Source organism: Oenanthe melanoleuca, chromosome 2 (genome assembly GCF_029582105.1).
Source record: "Oenanthe melanoleuca isolate GR-GAL-2019-014 chromosome 2, OMel1.0, whole genome shotgun sequence".
NCBI lineage: Eukaryota > Metazoa > Chordata > Aves > Passeriformes > Muscicapidae > Oenanthe > Oenanthe melanoleuca.
In genome coordinates, this window is record NC_079335.1 from 3,224,854 (window position 1) to 3,246,936 (window position 22,083).

At 38.8% G+C, this 22,083-nt stretch overlaps 1 protein-coding gene across 8 annotated transcripts in view; it reads left to right on the forward strand.

Moving 5' to 3' along the window:
- TSNARE1 (t-SNARE domain containing 1) overlaps window positions 1-21,915 on the forward strand; it is a 448,668-nt gene extending 426,753 nt beyond the window's left edge. For all 8 annotated transcript variants that reach the window (XM_056484958.1, XM_056484963.1, XM_056484964.1 and 5 more), the window contains one exon: window positions 21,509-21,915. The gene's annotated coding sequence lies outside the window, so the exon portion shown is untranslated. The remainder of the gene's footprint in view (window positions 1-21,508) is intronic.
- Window positions 21,916-22,083: the final 168 nt, after the last annotated feature.

Below are 22,083 nucleotides of genomic sequence, written 5' to 3' on the forward strand. Positions count from 1 at the left end.
ATAGTTGAATTTCTATCCTTTTTTTTTTTTTTTAATTTTTGCTGTGACTCCCATTTTGGTTTGAGAACAATTTTATGGAATTTCTGACTCTCTCAGGTCTGCATCAAATCTTGTGAGAGCAAGGTATACGGGTGAATGCAGGAAAAAAAAATCCTTTAAAATAAGAATATATAGAAACTTCACAAGACCTGAAAGTGGAAAATGATCTCTAAGGCCATTGTGCAGTTGGGATGCTGTGGAGAGAGGCTCCTGTCTGGCTGAGGTGCTGTGGTGAAGTAATTGGTCTGGTTTTGTTATAAATGTATCTCACTTCAGGACTTTCACCTCTCCCCTCTTCCTAGAACGTTATTGATTTACTTCTATTCTTGCTCTCCAGCCCATAACCTCCTTGGCTTGAGTTAGGCTGGAATCACAGGAGAGGAGCATCCCTGAGCTCAGGTGCAGATATTCACAATAAAATGCAGATTACTTCCCAAAGTTGGGGTTTAAAACTACTAACAGTGAAAGTGTCACATGCTCTCAATGTTTTTTTTTTTTTTTTTTATATTTTGAGATGAAGTTTGATAGCATTATTATCCACACCTCTAGGAACTGCTCTACTAAAACCTGAAATGCATCAGAGGGCAATGGGTTTCACAGTCCAGATGTGAGTTTATGTGTGGGATTTGTCAGTCGTTTGGAGCACAGCTTTTCAATTTATTCCTACTTCATAATTCCATATAATTTTGGACCTATTCTGAATAATAAACTGACTTTGGTAAAATATTATTTTTTTTACATGCTTTTAACTACATTACCATGTCATTGCATTTGCATAATAAACCTCCAATCTTTTCCTCTTGTTTGGGAGAATTTTTTCCTCTTACCAGTCATTCCATCCTCACCATATCTTCACCTCATTCTAGTTTGGGCTCTAAATGTTCGACCTGCCACCTCTAATTTTACATTTGCTATTGTTGCAAATTCTCACCATATTCCAAATTTACTAAGGAAAATTAAATGCATTAAATTTTAATGTTTCTTCCCATGAGTCAGTCCCTCAGTTCTGTTTCAGTACTTGTTGTCCTTTCTTTGACATTTGTGCATCCACTTTTTTGTAAAGAAGAAAACTGATCTGAACTTAAAAAGAAATCCCTTGGGCTGGATGGTCATTGTAGGCTCATTCTTATTGAACTATTCTATTCTATTCTATTCTATTCTATTCTATTCTATTCTATTCTATTCTATTCTATTCTATTCTATTCTATTCTATTCTATTCTATTCCATTCCATTCCATTCCATTCCATTCCATTCCATTCCATTCCATTCCATCCCATCCCATCCCATCCCATCCCATCCCATCCCATTTTTAGTGTGTCATTATCTTTCCAAGTGAAATTTCTCTCTCAGTCTTGGACTGGCCTCACAAATAAAAGTTGGTTTCAGTTTTTTACTGACATGGAGCTGTAAAGCAGTCATGGAATGGCTGATTTGTTTTCTTTATTCTTTGCAAATGAAAGGAATTTCTCCTATTTACACTCACCTTTGTGTCCTGGCTTCAATGACACAATTCCTTCCTTTCTTTTTAACCTTTTGTGATGCTCCAATGCCTTGGGTGGTGAGCACCACAACTTGAGCTGATTTATAGTGCTCTGGGGTAATTTGTGGCCACTTGTCATTTCTGGACAGCTTTTCAACTGAGTAAATATTCAAAAGCAATCTTGAAGCTTTCATATATTTGGGAACTTTGCTCAGGTCTGCACTTGGTTCTTTAGGTGCCAAAACTAGGTTTAGCAGAATTTCTGTAAAAACTGATGTGTTGTCTGGTACATAACCCCATGGCTGAGTGCTCACAGCAGATCAAGACAACTTCAAAAGCCCCAACACTGGAAAAAAAAACCAAAAAAAACCAAACTGAAAGCAATTAGATGAAAGGAATTTCATAACTATTCTATGACAAGAACCTTTGGTATTCTTAGTACATTTTTATTTTGAGCAGTGAGTCACACAAATGCAGCAAGGAACAACAAAGAGGACGTCAAGTTCCATTACTGTAGCACGATGGGGGATGACAAGGGCATCTGGTTGATAGAACAGAACAGAAAATTGCACTTTGTCTGGCAATTAGGGGAACAAAACGGAAAAAATTGTCAATGTCTTATTTCTGTTTAACTTCAAAAAGTACATATGATTTCTGCCTGGGGAAGTTCTGTAGGTGGCTGCCTGCCTTGTAGTCCTGCTGAAGCATCAATTTGTGTTCAAAGTGGAGAAGTTAACTGGCTGATGAAATATTCATCTGACTAAATTTCTGTCTTTTGGTGCTGTTGTTGTTTTGCTGTTCTTAAAAAAAAAAAAAAGAAAAAGAAAAAGTTAAAAATAAAAAAGTCCCATTGCTGGCTGGCTTCAGCTTGGGTGTTGATGTAACCATTTATGATAGGATATTGTTTTTTAATGAACTTTGCAGCTGGTTGGGGTTTGGTGCCAGAAGGACTGAGTGATGCTGCAGACACAGGAAACCAAACTCCTTTTCTTTTTCAGAGCTGAAATCAAAAGCTGAGCTTTAGATCTCCTGAAAGATCTAAAACAACCCAGAGATCCCTGTCCTATGCTCCACTAAGGCTGATCACAGTACCTGCAGCTACCAGAACAGGAATAAAAAAGATACTAATTTTGTGACACATTTTCCCCATCTTTAAAAGATTATTGGCTCAATAGTCAAAAGGGAATTTGAATGAGTTATCCCAAAAAATTTCATTCCAAGCTGTAAATAATGTTTTTTTTCATCTCCTTTCTCTTGATTTTTTTTTTTTTTTTTTTTTTTTTTTTTTGTGATTTTGAATAAATGGGAATTTCTTCTCTGAACACAAACCAATTCCAGCCCAGTACCAACTGGATTTAATACTAAAATCAAGGAGTTTTTATATATTCCCACAAATGGAGTTGGATTCAAAAGTCTTGCTTACTGTGCCAAGCTAGAGGTCACAGGGAGCACACAGTCTGCAGGGATGCAGCTACACAGAGCAGTAGCAGCAGCAGAACTGGGTGAATTGGGACCCAAATTACGTAGATTATACATTTCCTGTACTTTCTCAGGTTTCTAATTCCATTATTAAAATGTTCAGCATTATCTCTTAATTGTTCCTAATGACTTCATATATAACAAGCCACTGTTAAAACAGAAAATTAGACTGTCTGTTCTCTGAGGCTTCCAAATGTTTTATGAAAAGAAGAGGAAAGCACCCCACAATTTGCATTTGTTAATAGCCTTCAAGGAACCCCAGAGAGCCACACAACATCTTCACCCATTAGGATAAAAGACATTTCCAAGTTTTTCACTGAGGTGAGGTCAGTTGCTGGATCAGCAGGGTCGTGGTCCTGGCACTGTCTGTCAGAGTTCAGGGAAGGTGTGGACAAAGCTTTTGGTCAGATGGTTTAGTATTAGTATGGATCCCTTCCAACTCCAGATATTCCATGATCCTGAATCAATTTTGGGGTCAGCACCTCTTGGCAGAACATCACTAAAGCTTTTTTGATCATTCTAAGTGCTCCCTATTGTATAGCACTTAAGTGAGAGCTGGATTTTCCAGTTTGTCACTTCAGGTTCCATGAGGTCCTTTTGAATTTTGTTGCCCATCCCATCCCATCCCATCCCATCCCATCCCATCCCATCCCATCCCATCCCATCCCATCCCATCCCACCCCAAAATCAAGAGTAGAAATATAGGAAGTTCTATTCCTTGGAGAGGGCTCAACTTCCCAGTGAGTTTTCATTTATGTTCAGACATGGCTTGTATAATTTGTAGAACATGTGGTTTCAAAATGAGAGACTGAGTAGGTTTGGATTGGATAATGGAAAAAATTCTTCCCTGTGAGGGTGGTGAGACCCTGGCACAGGTTTCCCAGAGAAGCTGTGGTCTCCCATCCCTGGCAGTGTCCAAGGCCAGGCTGGATGGGATTGGATCAGCCTGGGATGGTGGAAGGTGTCCCTGCCCATGGCAGGGGGTGGAATGAGAGGATCTTTAAGGTTCTTTCCAACCCAAACCATTCTAATTCTATTATTCTGTGAGCATAGTTCATATTTAGAGTTCATGGGCTAAAAATTGCTGAGGTTCAAGGCTTCATGGCACAGTGTGAGAAAACAAGAGAAATTAGCAGAAACAGGACTTGCACCTTGAAAAGAACTGTGAGTCCACAAAGCCACTCCTCACATGTGACACCAGGACCTGTGACAGATGTTTGCCTTCCAAGCCATCTCTTCTGAGCTCTCTTCCCCAATTATGATGTGAAGGCAATGCAGTAGAAAACTTTTAAATGCAAACAGGAGAAGGGAAAGGGCATGTTGCAGGAGGAGATGGATGTGCTGTTGATGGAATAATTAGCTTTTTTTTTTCTTTTTTTTCTATAATCTTTTATGGTTAGGTTGAAATGTGATGTTCTGCTGATATTGAGGGTAACTCATGTGGTTCTGAATTTTTCAAAGCATAATTTGCTTAAGCAAACTGTCTTTTTTTCTCTCTTCTTTTGCCATAAGAAGTGTGATTTTGCAGTTTGGAAATCCCTCTATTCACTTGAGAAACAGATTCTACAAAGTGTAGTTCTTCCACTGGCAGTCCTTTAGAACAAAACAAGCAAGCAAACAAACAAAAATCAAAAGAGAAAAGCATTAAGCAAAAAGATTTGCATTAATAGGAAATTCTGTCCTCCTGATTGTGAAGTTTAGAAAATGAGAATCCAGAAAGTTGCACAAACATGTTTTGCATTTCCAGAGCTAATTAGTGCATACTGGAGGGGAGACAATCACACCAGCTCCTAAATAGAAATGTTAATTGTCAGCCTTTGTTTTTCAAGGCAGTAAGTGCACCTTGGCATTTCTGCCTTCTCCATCCCTAGATAGGGAAAGAGAAGGAATTCTATTTCCCCACTCCTCTTCAAATCCTTTATTAAGATATCCTCCATAAAGACTACTCAGAAAAAAAATTAGCCCAAATTAAAATTATTTTTGTGTGTTTTGATTTCAAGCTCTGTGAGTAGTGAATCAGAATTCCTTGAGTGTCCAAAACTTGTACCTCTGGTTTATGTTAAAGGATTATATAAAGTCTTTGTATGGCTTTCTAGACTATATTTTGAAGTATTTTGGAAGGGATATTTTGAATTTGATCTTTAATTTACTGGATTTGGGATGTGTCCTTTTATATATATTTTTTTTAATTATCCAGAAGAACCCTCAAGCCTGGAACATTTATCTTTGTCAATGAGGTTTGCAGGAATTCCCATGAGACATATTTTCTCCCATTTTCAGTTATCCTAAATTAATAGTCCATGTAAAAAATGATTCTTCAACAGGATTTCTATACCTTAGAGACACCAACCATGAATATCAATGAAATTTCAGCAAATAAGAGTACTTTATATGTAAAGAATAGGACACCTCCTTTGCCATGTCATTTGAATATTGCTTTCTTAGATGGTTTTCAGGACACTGAACTTAATTTCCAAGAAATATTCTGAATACCTGTATTAAATCATAGAATCACAGAATCATTACAGTTGGAAAAACCCTCAAAGATCATGAGATCCAACCTCTGACTGAATCCCATCATGACCAGCAAACCATTTCACCAGTGCCACATCTTTTAAATACTCCAGGGGTGGTGACTCCCTGGGCAGCCTGTCCCAGTGTTTAGCCACTCTTTCAGTGAAGACATTTTTCCAAATATCCAACCTAAATCTGCCCTGGCACAACTTGAGGCTTTTTCCCTTTTTCTTATCAGTTATTTAGGCTTATTTCCTGCCTGTTGCCTTCAAATAGTGTATGGCACTAAATATACATAAACTATTTTATTTTGGTCTGTATAAAAATGATCATTTTTAATAAGAAAATGCAAAGAGTATCTGCATGGATTGCAATTGCTTTTTTGTAGTCATACAGATTTTTCCTCCTAAAAAGAACAGCCTTAATGAATTTGCCTTCTTGGATTTCTGTGATATTTCTCTCCAGCCTCATAGAAATATAACACCACTGCAAAACACAGCTCTGAGAGTACCTCAGAGATCTGAATATTTGCTAAAACATAACTGAAGTGATGAAATATCAGAAATTTGTGAATTCTTTTTTAATGCTTTCCTTTGGGCACCAACCAATTTTGGATAGAGAAAGACAAATACCACCATAATAATAAACAAAATCCCTACATAAGCAGAAACAGTGAGTTTCATAACAAACAATCAGATGGCTCCCAAGTCATTAAAAAGGTTATTGCATTTGAAGGTAAAGGAAAACTCTGTTTCTGTTTTCCCAAAGCATTTCTTTCATGCAAGGGCAAATATTTTCTGTCAGCAGTTTGAAACTTATTCATGACACACTATTTGCATTTATCATTGTTATCCTTGCATCATTTTTTGCTCACAGAAGAAATGTGAAATGAGCTCATGAAAACTTTTACCTCTGAATAAATTGTTGATGGTTTAAAATGATTGGAAGACAAGGATTTAGAGAAAGTGCTGTATCCACATCTACATTTAAAAGGCCAAATTAATCCTACTTGTAATTAAATCAAGGCTTAGACTCTGTACAAAACGTTGCAGTGCATTCCTCTTGGATGGATGGATGGATGGATGGATGGATGGATGGATGGATGGATGGATGATGGATGTGACCCAAGCTTTTTTTATTTATAATGTCTCTGTGCTGACTTTTAAACATTGCTATAAAACAACAGAAATAATTGCAAACACTGTAGAAAGCAAACATTAGACTCCCTAGGCCTAATTCTCATTAACTTTAACACCAATTTACACCATTCTTGCAGTGCACTGGGGCCATAAACTGAATTACATTAAGCACAAAACGTTCCTAATGTGAGAACCAGACCCAAAGATGGTGCAGCACTTCCCAGTTTCCTAAGAGAGGGTTCATCATGGCTGTTTTCTCACTTTCAAGTTGGAAGAGCTTCTTCCTTTCAGTTTGGACAGTTTCGGAGTAGATGGAAAAGATACATTAAAAAAATCTCCCTCCCAAAAAAAAAAAAAAAAACAAAAACAAAAATCAAAACAAAAAAACCAACAAAAAAAAACCCACCACATTTCCAAAACACAAAAAAATCAGATGCATTGCTGAAACTCTGTTATTGATTGCATGAATCCCATGCTGAACTTAGAATATCCTACCCCTGTGGACAACTGATCCATGACAATTACTTCTCAATTATTGGGTAAAACCTGACAAAAAAAGGCCTGGCCACATAGGAAAAAAACCCTAAAAAACCCCTAAATATGTAAATCAGGTAGTTCCAGTCAAAAGTCTCCAGTGTGCTAAATAAAAGGAAAATTTAATATAAGAAGTGAGAATGTTCTAAGAATAAAATTTGGTGTCATGGCTGGCATGACCTGCTAGGTCCATCACAAAACTTCCAATGTGACAGCCACAAGTAGATCTAATTTTCTCACACAAGTACTCAAATCTAACATAGATCTGCAGGTAGTTTAAAATACACATTTAAAATACACATAAACATTTTAATACATTTCCATTTATAATTTCTTGTAGATAAAATTCAGTAGAATCCAATATGAAATCTGTGCTTTGTTGGAAACATCCAGATTTGCCCTTTAAAAATACAGAACTATTGCAGGGAGAGATGAATAATAATGAAAATAAAAACTCTACATTAATTATCATTTTCTTCATATGAAATTCAGATGGAGGATTAAAATAACAAGAGATTTTCTCAATAAAGGAATTAATGCTCTGAGAACACATTCACAGAACATTGTTTTTTATGGTACACCAATGGATGCTGGAAGATAGAACAAATAGAGAAAAATCACTGATTAAATAAATATTTAATATATTTCATGGATTTGCAGTTTTTATAGAACAGGGTAACACAGAGTGTTTTATCAAGAGCCCACATTAAATACTTTCATGTTGTGTACCCTTGCAGAAGGATATCTGAGCTGCTGCAGGTGCTGAACCCTGGGTGATGCAGCCCCAAATTGGTGCAGGAGTGTCACAGACAGAATTATCTGCAGTGCCACGTTGAGTGATGCAGCCACTCTGCATCAGAGCTCCCAAGAACAGAGTCCCTATCAATCCCCAGAGGGTAAAAACCTGCCACAGGCCTTTGGGGTAAATTAAAATTACCTTCTGAAGTAGGAAACAAATGCAAAAGATGAAAGGATGGTATTTATGGAGGAACAGTCAAGGAAAGAGAGGAAGGTGTGACAGGCAGCACACAACATTTTGGGTGAGGCAGCAAAGCTATCAAATGGCATCCATCCAAAGAGATTAGGGAAACATTAAACCACAGTGTAAATGGAATAATAATCCTTTAGCCCTGTGGTCCCCTTGGCTGATAGTCTGATTTGCTGACTGAAATTGCTGCAATTAAAACCACAATCTTAGCAGATCACAGGGAGCCACAGAGTGGGTGAGGCTGGAAGGGACCACAGTGGGGTCACCTGGTGCCACCTCCCTGCTCCAGCAGGGCCATCCCAGAGCACAGGCACAGGGTTGTGTGCAGACAGTGCTGGGATATCTCCAGTGAGGAGACCCCACACCTGCTCTGGGCAAGCTGCTCAGTGCACATTAAAGAAGTTCTTCCCCATGTCCAGGTGGAACTTCCTGGGATCAGTTCCTGCCCGTTCCTCCTGTCCCCTGGATGGGCACAGGAGCAGAGCCTGGTCCTGCTCTGAGCCCTCCCTGCAGACACAGACTGACAGGGATGGGGTCCCCTCTCAGTTTTCTCAGCTCCCTCAGCCTTTCCTTGTAAGACAGATTCTCCAGTCCCTTCATCATCATCATAACCCTTTCCTGGACCTGCTCCAGGATCTCCACACCTCCCTTGTCCTGAGGAGCCCAGAGCTGGGCAGAGCCCTGAGATGTTCCTCACTGGGACTGAGCAGAGGGGCAGGATCACCTCCCTCAACCTGCTGGCCATGCTCTTCCTGATGCATCCCAGGATCCCATTGGTCTTCTTGGTCACAACATCAGAAGCTATCTGAAAGCTAAATGTTTCAATAAATTCGTTATTTTCAAATAGGCCTCTCATTTCTGACTCTTTTCTTAGATACTCTTTACCCTCTTTCCTCAGCAACAATGCTCTGCACTGACTTTTCCTTCTGAGGTTTCCTAGTAATTTTCTAATACAGCCCAAACTTGTTGAGACTGTAATATAGAGGAGCACAGGTATAGCAGAAGAAACACTCTATAAAAGCTTCAATCCTGCTCCTAAACTCATGCAGGCATTTGTTGGGCCAGCAGACTGAAATCAGCAGTGGTATTTCTGCTGCAAGGACAATGCCTCACACAGTAAATCTGCTGTGAAATGGTTTGTGATCAGTGAGTCTGAGTCCAAAGGGCTGGAAACAAGAGAAGCTCCTTCTAGGAAAGAAGCAAGACCTCAAGCTGTTTTGAGCAGAAGTGGAAGAGTTCAATAAGAATTCATCCTTTGAACTTTGTCTTTTTCTTTATTCTCTTTCCTTTTTCTTTCATTCTGCCCCCTGCTCCAACCCCAGTAGCTTGCACCCATCTGTTAAAGTATAAAAAGGGCTCCCTCTGCTAGTGCCTATTAAAGTGCCATATGGCTGAGGTATAGCCTGAGGTGCTGAGCATCACTGAGTGCAGCTCTGCAGAATAAAGATTCCTGCACTTGAGGTTTAATTAGGTAAGTGCTTTTTAAGTAGCATCACTGTTTCCCCTTAAAATATTTACCATTCCTCACCAAAGAACAAAGATGAAGTTGGTCTAAATCACAGCCTGACATGTTTCAATGAGTGTTCCTGTCCTTCTCATAATGATCCACTTCTCCTTCATCCTCAGAGTTGGGGATAACAGGAAAAATGATCTCCCAAATGCTGTGGAGGAATCTTTCCAACTTCATCTCTGCTGCTGCAGACAAGGGTGTGCTCTGGGCTCCACCTGCTGCAGAGGAGGAGGAGTTCTTTATTTCCAGATGCAGCTGCACTACAGCTCTATCAAGGGAAAATACAGAGAGGAATTGTGTGCTTTGAGGTGTCACTTCGAGTGATGGGCTGGGGTGTGGAATCTGCCACCTCCAAAGAAGGAATTCCAATCTAGGAATCCAGTGCAGAAAGGGAAAAAGATATTTAAAGAAACACTTGGTAAGATATGCTTTGAGTTTATTCTGATTCTTCCAGCTGCTGCCAGATGCAGAACAATAAATATTATGCCTTTGATTTTTTAGTTTGATTGTTTGCTTGGTTTTTCAGTGTTGCTGTCATTCTTGTTAAGAGGAATGTTCAGTATCTGAGAGGAAAGGATCTCCATTGGCTTGGTGCATGTGGAGGCTTCTGTTAAACCCTGTTAAATATGATGTGCAGTAAAAGGCCTCTGAAAAAGCCCATGGGCAGTCCCAAAATTCATTGCTAGATGCCATTGTCTTGGAGACCTTGGTTGTGCTGGGTAGAGAAGACTGTGCATCAACCACCAGAATTACTCTGCTTTTCAAACAACTGCAGAGACATAAAGAAAACTCAAAAATCTCTATTTATTCAATGGGTTTGCAGTAACTGCTGGAATTTCCTATCTTGTATTTTGTCTACACTAGTTTTTCACTTTTATGTTAAGCATGTCAAACACCTCAGTCACTGTAGATCCAAGATCTGTTAAAAATACTTAAACAGATATCCCTTTTTTCTTCCTTTGCCTTTTGTTTAATAGACTTGAGCTGTAAAAAGGCTTTTTGATACCCAAAAGCTTTCTCTGTGTCTGCTGGAGCCCTTAAGTACTTCATCTCCCCTCTTTTCTCTCTTAATCCCTTATAGCACTACATGCTAAGGAGTAAGTAAAATCTTAATCATTTCTGCTCCCAGAAATGGAACCAGAGGCATGATGCAGAATATATAATGTCTGACTCTTCAGTGACTACTCATGATTGTCTTTCTAACAAACTCCTCTTCCTTTCCAAAGGAAAATGGAGACACTTCTGGAGCTCTACATAATCCCTTTAGTGCAGCTCTTCCCAGCAGTGACAATAAACAGGGAGCATTTAAATGGATGCAGCACCCTGATAAATCTGACACAGCTGATTTGGGGAGTGCTAGGACATCCAGTCTGGCCAGCACAAAATAATATTTCAACCTTTCACCCATGAACAGACACCCATGGAAGAGTAATAACAAATCATGTACATAAAACATCCCCTCAGGCAATGTCCAAGCTGCTGATTATTTCCTGCTCAGAGAGTTCTGACATTGTTTCTTGCTTAATAACTCAGAGTTCTTTCTTTGAAATATTTGTCTATTCTTCCCTTCAATCTGTGGGTTTTATTTTATTCATTTTTGGTGAGGATGGCAGGGGAACACACATCTTGGAGGACAGGATTGCTTTTCTGTGCATGAAGAACATTGTGGGGAAAACAAGATGGGAGTTGTATCCATGCAGTAACTAAAGAATTTATAAGGCTTTCATTGGATGGGTCCCAGTAGCATTTAACATGAGAGTTGATACTTATTATTATCTCAAATAAAATGAAGATAATCTGGATTCCATATGGAAGTGGGAACACTTTGTGTGTACAGGAAGGAAGGAAGGAAGGAAGGAAGGAAGGAAGGAAGGAGGGAAGGAATTTCAGGGCACATTATGAATAAGGGCTTCTTTCTGATACTAGTAGTTGCAGCACTCGTCTATCTGGTCACTAAAAATTTATTTATAGAAAAAATATACAAGGCAAACCATGAAAACCTGTGAACAACATAAGGTAATACAGAAAGATTTGGTTTAGAATTACAATATAAAAAAAAAAAAAAAAGAAAGATGAAATTAATTTCACTGAAATTTAGACAATTAAACCTGAACTTGTCACTTGATGTTCCCTTTCAGGCTGAGGCATAAATTTTTTTTTAAGCTATTGAATAGATTCATTAACAATGAGCCAGACTGTCCTCTCTCCTCTCTAAAGAGAAATGAGGGTGATTTGTGTTGATCTGGAGTATTTGAAGTTGAATGAAAAGTATTTCATCCATAATATTCCATATTGACTCATCTGGAGCAGTAGAAAAGGGAATAAACATCCACTAGGCAAGATATTTCACTCACCTACACTGGAAGAATGGTGGAAGAGATCAAAAGGAAAGTCAACTCAGCTATTTTTGCCCTTATTTATGAACAGCCCACTAAGGTCCAAATGAGGAGGTGTCCAAAAGATTTATCAAGGTTGTCTACAAATATCAGAGTGAAACCCCTGACATATGTGCATTTTCCTGCTATAAGCAGGGATCAGCTGAATTAATCTCCCTGGTGTCTACTAAAATATCTCTTTTCTGCTGGGATTGGGGTTTGCATTAATCCAGCACTGACTGCTAGAGTGTAAGCAAATGTGAAGCTTCCTTCCATCCTGTGCTCAGCCCTGGCACCATCTGTAGGAATAACACCAGCATATGCATGTAAAACCAGAATCACCCAGAGTTAACAGCATCTAGAGTCCAGATGGATGAAAAAAATGCATTATATTTACATCTATAGAATTTATTGGTTCTTTTTTAATTAGCTCTCTTTGCAGCAATTTGTTTCTAGCGCTGTTCTTAATGAAAACTTTATAAGTTCCAGTGCTATTTCCAGTTCTAAGAGTTTTATCCATTCCATCTCTGTCCTCATTGACTAAAAATCAGTTTTGTTTCCTTCATAGTTAAGTAGTCTTTAAAAAATTATCTGAGGAAGGTACTTCTTATGTTTAAATATGCATTGCTGCTGCTCTGAAAACACCCATCAGTGTGTGAGACAGCAACTTCTGCTATGCAAGTGTGTTTTTCTTTCCTGTTGGGGAACCTTTTCAGCTCTCATTTTCTCTAGTTCTGCACAAACCACTTTATTCTTCCACCAGGAAACTGCAGCATACAGTTCCTGCTCCCTTAACTGGAATAGTTTAATGCCAACCATTTTGTGTGCCTTCTGTGGGCTTTTTTAAGGTTTATTTCCAGTAACACGTGAATGAGAATTTAAGGGTTTCTGTCACCTTTTACAGCTGTGATTTGCTTGCTCTGTAGTTAAAAGCAGCTGCAAGGTGAAAGTCTGGTATTTCCCCATGGCAGGTTCTCAGGGATGGGGGAATATAACGAGGCACTGGATGGGCACTGAGAGATTTGCATCCTTGGCAGCCTTGGCTGTGTACTGGATGCTTAAACATCCATCTCCTTGAATCTGTCCTGCAACCAGACACATTTTAACATCAGTCAGCATTTTTCTTCCTGATACTTAATCCAAGATGAAAGTCAAATGCCAGTAACTCTGCTTGTTCCCAAAAAACCCACAAGATTTGCCATGCTGGTGCAAATGAATGACTTGCCAGGTCTGCTATCTAATCTCTTTTAGTGTCTTAGCTGGCCAGTGTTTTATGTCCCTTGTTTTTACATTATCCTGAGTGCTTCCCAGAATAATTCCACATATTCTGGAAGCTGCTTTTCTCTCTCCTTCCTCCCTCCACTCCAGGAGATGCCAAAAAATGTGAGTCAGGGAGCCCTGTCTTGCTAGGGAAGGGCAGTGGCTACTCAGACCATCCTGCAGCTGAGCTAAGTTACTGCAGCTTAAATTGCAAAGTGAACCCATGGATGAAGAACCACAAATGGTATTTTCTTGGTCATTCAGTCACTTAGATTTAGATCACACATTGCTGGAAATTTTAACCTTTTTGTCAAGGCAGCAAAATAAAGTCGTAGACCTCCTCTGTGCCTCAAGCCTCACTCTTCTGAGTTTCAGTCCTCAGAAAAAGATGATTCCAGATGAATTTCTTTAGTTTGTAATTGGGATGTTGTGAAGGAAATCCCCAATGACAATGGGTGTTTTTACAAGAAGTGGAATCATAGAATCATTAAGGTTCCAAAAGACCTCTAAGGTCGTTGAGTTCAACTGTCCCACCACCACCAAGTTCCCCTCTGAACCAAGTCCTCAGGTGCACATCCACACAGTTTTTCAAACACTTCCAGGGATGAGGACTCTTCCACTTCCATGGGCAGCCTGTTCCATTGCTTTACAACCCTTTCCATGACAGAGATTCTCCTAATATCAGCTCTAAATCTTCCCTGGCACAACTTGAGACAATTTCCTCTTCTCCTGCCGTTTGTTACCTGAGAGAAGAGACTGACACCCACCTCACTAGAACTTCCTTTCAGGTAAGTATAGAAAACAATAAGGTCACCTCTCAGCCTCTTTTTTCTCCAGGCTAAACAGGATGACAGTGCTTCTACAAGGAAACTAATATTAAGAAAAAATGAGTACACATTTCTTTGGAGGAAGGATCTTCTGTGACTTGTGACCATGAGAAGAAGCAGGGCCTTATTATTAAATGGGCTTGATTCTTTCTCTCTCCTAACCTGCTATAGTACAGGCATGAAGTTTGTGCTTCAGGTAGTTCCTGGGGTTTCCTGTCAGAGCTTTCTGGGAGAACTTGTTAGAACCCAAATTTCAAATCTCACACAACCTCAAAAAATGCATTCAGGGCTTCTATCAACTGTATCACTCAAAAAAAAAAAAAAAAAGTTGCTGGAGGTTGAAAAGGAACTTTTTCTTGGATTAAACATTGTCATATTAAAGAACTATGCAATGACTTTTCAATCATACCAAACTCTGCCACGCACAGCAGGCTGTGAGAGAAAAAATGAGGTCAGCTCACTCATAAATAGATTTTCCCCTTGTTTTAATGTGATAAGACAATGCTGCTGAGATTCGCTCTTCACTTGCCATTTAATCAGAGCTGAGTTTGCAATGTCATTACCCCATGTTTCACATATTCAACATCAGGTAATTTAAAAATCTTTATGCAAATGGTCCTGCTACTTCTATAACAGCATTTGTTTTTAACAGGTTGGGCAAAATGACTCTAATTCATTACGTGTCACCTCCCAGGCGCTGGGCATTCCACCTTGGTGAAATGAATTTTCTCATGATCCCCCAAGTTCAGCTAGCAATATTCACTTCTGAAATGTGATATCACCTATTATATCTCTTGCCATTATTATGTCATCTTCTGCAGCTTTGCCTCCCAGGTGCAAATTCTGAACTGCTGCAGACCTTTCTTGCAGGTTTATATGAGTACCAGTTGCACGTTTGTTGAAAGCTTTGCCATGTTCTGTGCCCTGCTAAGATAAATTTTTAGGGGTCAGACAGAAATGCACAGGGGTAAATTCCTACTGGGCATGTGACTAACTTCAAGCACAAAGATGGAAAAAAATTGGGATTTCTTTTAGTGTAGTGAATCCCAAGGAACTGACTTGGAGAGACAACACCTGTCTTGGACCCCCAAAGTGTGACTGTAGGCTTGGGATTTGTTGCAGGGGTTTGTTTTCTTTTGTTCCCAGGATCATCTAATTCCTTGATTTAGTTTTGCTTTAAAGTTAACCCATACTCTCCATAAAACACACATATGCTTTTGTGGTGGTGCCTGAAAGATTCCTATGCACTTGCATTAATATCTTTATCTAAAACTCCTGTTTTAACAATGATCTGCAGCTGCCAAATTTGAAGAAGTTCATATCAGGGCCAGAAAATACTCCAGGCTTCCAAAGGATCTGGATTTCTACTGGGGCATCTTCCCAAACAGAAAAAGAAATTATTTCAGTGAAGTTGAATCAAAGGTGGCTTCTGGGAATCATTGATGCCATTTAGAGAATGCACAGGGGAAATAAAAGAGTAAGTGAATATTAAGCAATATTGCACAGGGTATATCATCACCCTTCCATCTCATTTTTTTTTCTGACAGAAGACTCTTGGGTTATTAGGTCTGTCCTATTTTAAGAAGCTGCTGTTAGAACTCCAGGATAAGCAGAAATGACCAGTGTGGCTGAATTAGAGCAGCAGCTTTCCTGCTGTGGGCAGTCGTGCACTAAAGAAATTCTGTAATGAAAAGGGGATCATTTACTTCCCTAGAAAATTAGAGGGAAGGATTCTTCAAAGAAATGAACTTTAACTGATGAAACAAAAGCCTTTACTGAAGGCAAAGTCTCATCATCATGTACTACACTTGAAAAAAGGCCCAGCTAAGGCCTGGAAGGTTTACAGTGTCAGTACTGTAATTCTCAGACTAATTTGCTATCTGATTAACTTCAGCTTCAAAGAGGCAGGAAACACCACAGCTTTTCTTAGTATTGTGACTTTTTTATTCCTTTCCTTGTCTTTTTTTTTTTTTTTTTTTTTTTCCTTTTCTATCCTGAAAATACATCATTAAAGTTTATATATATAATAAAGCCATTATATCAGGCCATGTTGAAATCAGAAGGGGTTTTCAGAGGCCATTCCCTGCCACCACAGATGGAAGAGATTAATTTCAAATGAGTTAAGCCATGAATTGCAACCCAACTGCTGAGAAAGGTTGTCTGAGTTAGTATAAATTTGATGTTGATGTCCAAAGCTGGTGATCTGCTGAATCCTGAACACAGAAGCAAAGTGTATTTACCATATTGTCAGGAAATTAAAATCAGAATATTAGCAGCTACAAGGAACTAGAGCCAGAAAAATGTAAACAACCAGAGATTTGCTGCTTTCCCTTTAATACTCTCTTAGGGGTTTCAGAAATAGAAAATTTAGATCCCCATGTTACAAGATCCTGTCTCCACTATCAGCCTCACAGATTAATTTAGGTTCTGCATTCACATCATGAATAAGATGATGTTGCAGGATTTCAGCTCTGTGCTATTTGGAAGCTGCTTTGCAATGTACATTTGAAACTATAAAGTATGCAACAGTTTCAGAGGAAAGCAGATAAATAAAGTATGTTGTGACATGGATTTAATTGCTGTAAATTTGCATAAGGGAAGGTTTCAGTTTGAAAATACCAAAAGACAGTAGTGCCTTGGAAACAGGTTCACCAGAACATTGAAAAAAATCAAAATAAGAGAAAACAAAACTGAATTAAACAAAAAATGATAAAATCAAATGATAAAATCAACATTTCCTTTCTGTGAGCTGCAGCTCAGGAAACCTGAGGGTCCAGCACTGGCACAGGCTCCCTCCCTGCCTGAGTTTGACATGTGGGGAAGGAGCCTTTAAATAACTCTGAAGAGTTGCTTTCATGCCCATGTTTTCAGTGCTCACCTCCAAAATCCATCTGTTCATTCCATGACTTTGCAGAGCAGCTGCAAAATCCTTCCTGTGGGCCTGAAGGAAAAAAGCTGGGTAAAGGCTGGGAAAAAAGAGAAAGGGCTGGATAAAGGCAGTGAGAGTGTTTGCATGGACTTTAATGGCCTTTGGATATCTCTCCCCTTTCATTGGTGCAGAATTCCACTTGGAAATTTTGTAGACCTCAGTCAGCTTCTAATTGTCATTGTTTCACACTTTTAAAGAAGTGTTCAGCTGTCCCAAATCTCTGCATATGTAATGGTCATCTACTATTAATCATGGACTGTGATCTATCTGGATGAGCCTTCTCCAACAGAGAAGTTCATTGAGGTTTGTATCTATGAGAAAGTCTTAATCCCATATAAATTAGCAAATGTCAAAGGTTGTATCATCACTTATTTACACAGTGTGATACACATCCTCATATTTGCCCAGACAGAGATCTCACTTGGTTTGAAACAACAGCAGTAAGGACAAATTAGTTTATTACTCTGGGTAATTTATCTTCCCCTGAGACCAACTCACAGCCAGAACAGCCCAGACTAAGTAAATGAACAGAGTCTACACTGGAAACCTCAAAGAGGGGAAAGATGCTTCTCTGAAGGAGATGGAGGATGGATCCTTACCTCAGGTTCCTGTTGCACCACACTCTGGAGCAGCTCTTTACAGTCTGTTTTTACAGTTCTCAGTAAAGAGATCTGCCAGCTTGCACAAAACCATAATTTTAGCACCCTGATAGCAGCAGGGTCCTTTTTTTTTGGCCTTCTCCCTTTATGCATGAAGGAAAAAAAAAATCAAGATAAATATATCTGTTTCCTTTTAATGATTATGAAAATAATATAAATTACTCACAGAAAGACAGACAAAGCCTCAAGTCAGACATATTTATACCAGTAAAGTTCTCCAGGCATTAAAAAATACCTAGGATATATTCCAGCATAATTTTAATTTCTTTCTTTCTAAAGATTGTAATTCAGTTCTCTATTTTATAGCATTTAAGACAAGTCTGTATAATCTATACAAATAGTACTCACAAATACAAATACACAGTTACAAGTACAAATACACACAAATACAAATAGTACAAATATACAAGTACTGCTAAACTCAGTATGATTATTACTACCCAATAAGTAAAAAAAAAAAAAATCTTTAATCAAAACCTGAGAGTATGACAGAACTCAAACTCTCTCTCAGTAACTAATTCATTTTTATCCTCAAGCAAACTTGAAATGTATATGAAGTCTGTTGGGTTTTCAGCCCAGAATATCTTTTAGCCAGTTTGTGTCTGGAGAATCTCTCTTGTTGCACTCCCAGCCTGTAGATTACCTATTTCTCATTCAAATAGCTTTGGAAATGTTAAATATTTTCCCTGCCTGCAAATCAAAATTCAGAATTTCCAGTAGCTGCAGAGCCTGCCCAGAGCAATGGCTTGTGCTGGTCACAGGGTTTGGTTTCATGAACAACCCTTGGGTGCTCCTCATCCCTTGGATGAATTCTGGCCAAGCTGCAGAGTTTCTGACTGTGTTTTCTCCTGGACAGGGGCACGTGTGTGCCTGCACAGGAGCTTTCTGACATATGAGGAGAGGCTGAGAGAGCTGGGACTGCAGCCTGGGGAAGGGAGGGCTCTGGAGGACCTTTCCCATCTGCAAACACCTGAGACAGGGGGATAAAGGAGGTAAAAACAGGCTCTTGACAGGTCAAAAGGCAATGATCACAATCTGAAAATTGTGACTTTTTTTTTTTTTTTTTTTTTTTTTTTTTTTTTTTTTTTTTAGTATAAGATTGACCAAATGGGGAAATGGGTTGCTGAGAGTTGTGGAGCCTCCAGTTTTGGAGCTATTAAAAATCTAACTGGACACAGCCCTGATCACCCTGCTTCATCTCCAGAATCACCATTCTGTGATTCTGAAACTTGAACAGTTGGGAAATGTTGTTGCCTGGTGTTGCTTTTTTTTTTTTTTTTTTTTTTTCTGTCGGAGTTGGGATTGTTTGAGAGATTGTATTTCATGTTTGGACTTAGATGTTTATTAATTCTTATCTATGTTACAGTGAGTTCTACAGCACTTCTAGTTAACAAACTAAAAATGGCAACATATCTTTCTTTCTACAAGGCTTTTTAAGGTTTAACTGTCCAATCAAGAATGAACACCTAAATTATTTTCACTTTTAACTCAATGACTTATCACTTGTGACCCACAATGCAGAATCTTCTAGCTAATTACAAAATACTGCCCAGACCCAAGGAGAAGAAGGTGAAGAAGAAACTTCTGCCCTAAAACTATCTTGTCTTTTACATATTATTATATTCTAAAACCTTAAATTCTAAGATTTTCACCATGTGATATTACACACTTCTATTCAAACTACAGACTTGTGATCTCAGTTCTATCCTTCAATTTTGGAAGCCTTCTCCAATCCTCAGGTCAAAAGCAATGTTTTCCTGGGGGGTCAGTGCCTGTCAGCACAGAAAGTCTAAAATTCCCAGTTTCTAGGGTTTCAACACCTGCAGAAATATGATGGGATTCTGTAATGCCATAAAATGGTTTGGGTTGGAAGAGACTTTCAGGGTTCAGCTTAGAGCCTTTCCTCTTTAAGAGAGCTGTGAAATACTAAATGAACAGAAAAGTGAGAATAGTTCCCAAGTGGAAGGAAAAGTTAAATGGTTAGTGGTGTCCATCCCCTTTCCAGAGCTTTTTCACTTTTGTGAGTTACTTGAGTAACTCCTCTTAAGACATTGAAAGGACTTTGGCTGCTGAAATTTAGAGGTCAACAGTGAACCTTTCTGCATCTGGGAAAGTCACCCTGAAGATCCCTTTGCAGTTAATGTGAGTCAATACCAGCCAGTGAAATTTAGGCCAATGTGCAGCTGATTACTTTATTCAAATGATCCCCACCCTAAAAATCTTTGGCTGTATTGATTAGATCTGTAATTACTGTAATAGAAGCCTGGAGCCTGGGAGTCATTATTCTCAGATGGAGGTGCTCACACCTTAAATTAGCTGGGATGAATGTCATCTCCAGAAGGGTACCCTGCCCATTAGAGAGTTTCTATTGCCTCTTTGGGGTGTTTATGTGAATACAATACAAGAATCCTCATCTCTGCCTTGTATCTGCAGCACAGCACATAATGGACATCTGGTTTCAAAATATTATCTGAACAATCTTATTATGAGCAGTTTAAAAATTAGCATAAATGAAAATATGTTTGTGTCTGTATTTGACTGCTTTGTGTCTGATCATGGTCTATTTTAACACCTTGTTTGTTTGCAGTAAAGCATAATTAAAACAGTGTTTCTAAGGCTTTCACCTGTATTAAAAAGAATTAGAAAAAAGAAAAGAAGTTGTTATCAGTTATGTCTTCAGTAATAACAATGACAAATCAGTTTTTCATTCCTTTCCTCACCCTGGATAACAAGTTTAACTAGATTTTCTTACACTGCATGTGTACACAAACATAGTCACTGAGGAAACAGAGGCAGAATAAACACAAACACTACAAAACCTGCTGATGTATTTCATAGTGATGGTTCCTACAAACACACAGGGTGGTTTCATAGGTGGTGAGTGCAAAAGTACAACCTGTGTAACCTCAGAAGTGCAAAGTGCTGGTCTTGGAGGTGCCATCCTGCTGCTGCTGTCTTTCTTAAGATGTTTATTTTACAGTAATTGGAGAAAAACAGCCTTTAAATAAAAATTGTCATTTTTTCCCATTAACTGTCTAGATGAATAGTGTAAACATTTTATGGTTTAGATCTACAAGGATTTAATCTCTAATTAGACATCTACAAGTTGTAGTGAGCTGTTCCTAGTCAGAGGAAGTGCCTAAGGTTTTAATTTTTTCATTGCATTGAAAAATGGGAAACAATACAATTTCTTAGCTATATTCTGTCCTGCAAAGTGCACCAGTGTCATACTCTCTCTTCAATTATTTGTCCATTTTGCAGAAAAATATATTTTAAAATGCTCTTTTCTCCAGGTATGGGAACTGCTGGCATTGAAGAGAACACAAAATTTACTCTTTTCCTTGCTACAGCAGGTTATAGGCTGCATTTTCTTGATGAATTTGTGTTTTCTGTATTCTCAGTCATAGAAGCACAGAACCATGGAAAAGTTTGGGTGGAAAGGGACATTAAAGATTGTCTCATTCCAACCTCTCTGCCATAGGAAGGGAATCTTTTCCTAGACCAGGTTATTCAAAACCTCTTCCAACCTGGGAGAGGTTAGAAGATTCCAGGGAGGAGGAATCCACAATATTTGTGGGTAACCTGTTCCAGTCTTCTCATCCCTTCCACTTCCACAATTAGGCTGGAATCAGTGAAAATGGACTTTCCTGAGCTGAACCTGTTTCATTGTTGACTGAGCCTTCTGGGAGAGCCACCCTTCCATCAGTGACAACTCTGCACCAGAAATCCTCTAAAAATCCTGAGAGTTCTCACCAGCTGTTCTTGGTTTTACAGAGCCTGTGGTCACCCTGGGAAGTGGAAATGGATTCTCAAGGCATTGAACATTCAGGCCCCATGTCTGTGTCTGCATTACTGATGACTGATCATATTAAACCTGCTACAACCAACAAGCACTAATTGTATGAAAGAAAAGCTAAGTTTTATGATGTGTGTTGGTATAGTTGTGAATAATTTTGCCTATTTTTGACCCTTTCATCATAGACATGTTTTACTTTGTGTTACAGGTTTTAATTATGTCCCCTGTATCTGGGGAATTAAATTTTTTTGCCTCTAGATTTGCTATACAACGTGCTGTAAGATAAATAGCTGTTAATTCATCTCTATTGTTTGTGTTTTTAACATGCTCCTGATCTCCAATTCTGCTCATTTAAAACCATGAAAGTCAAGATGCTTGTCTGGTTCTTTTTTTCTGTTTGTTTGTTTGGTTGTTTTTTCTGTTACTGTTTCTGTACATTTAAAAATTAATTTAGCTCAGATTCCCCTACTGTGCACTGCTGCTTTAGAATTTGCTCTGCTGGATCTGAGCTAAGCACTTCCACAATTACATGTGCCATTTACAACACATCAAT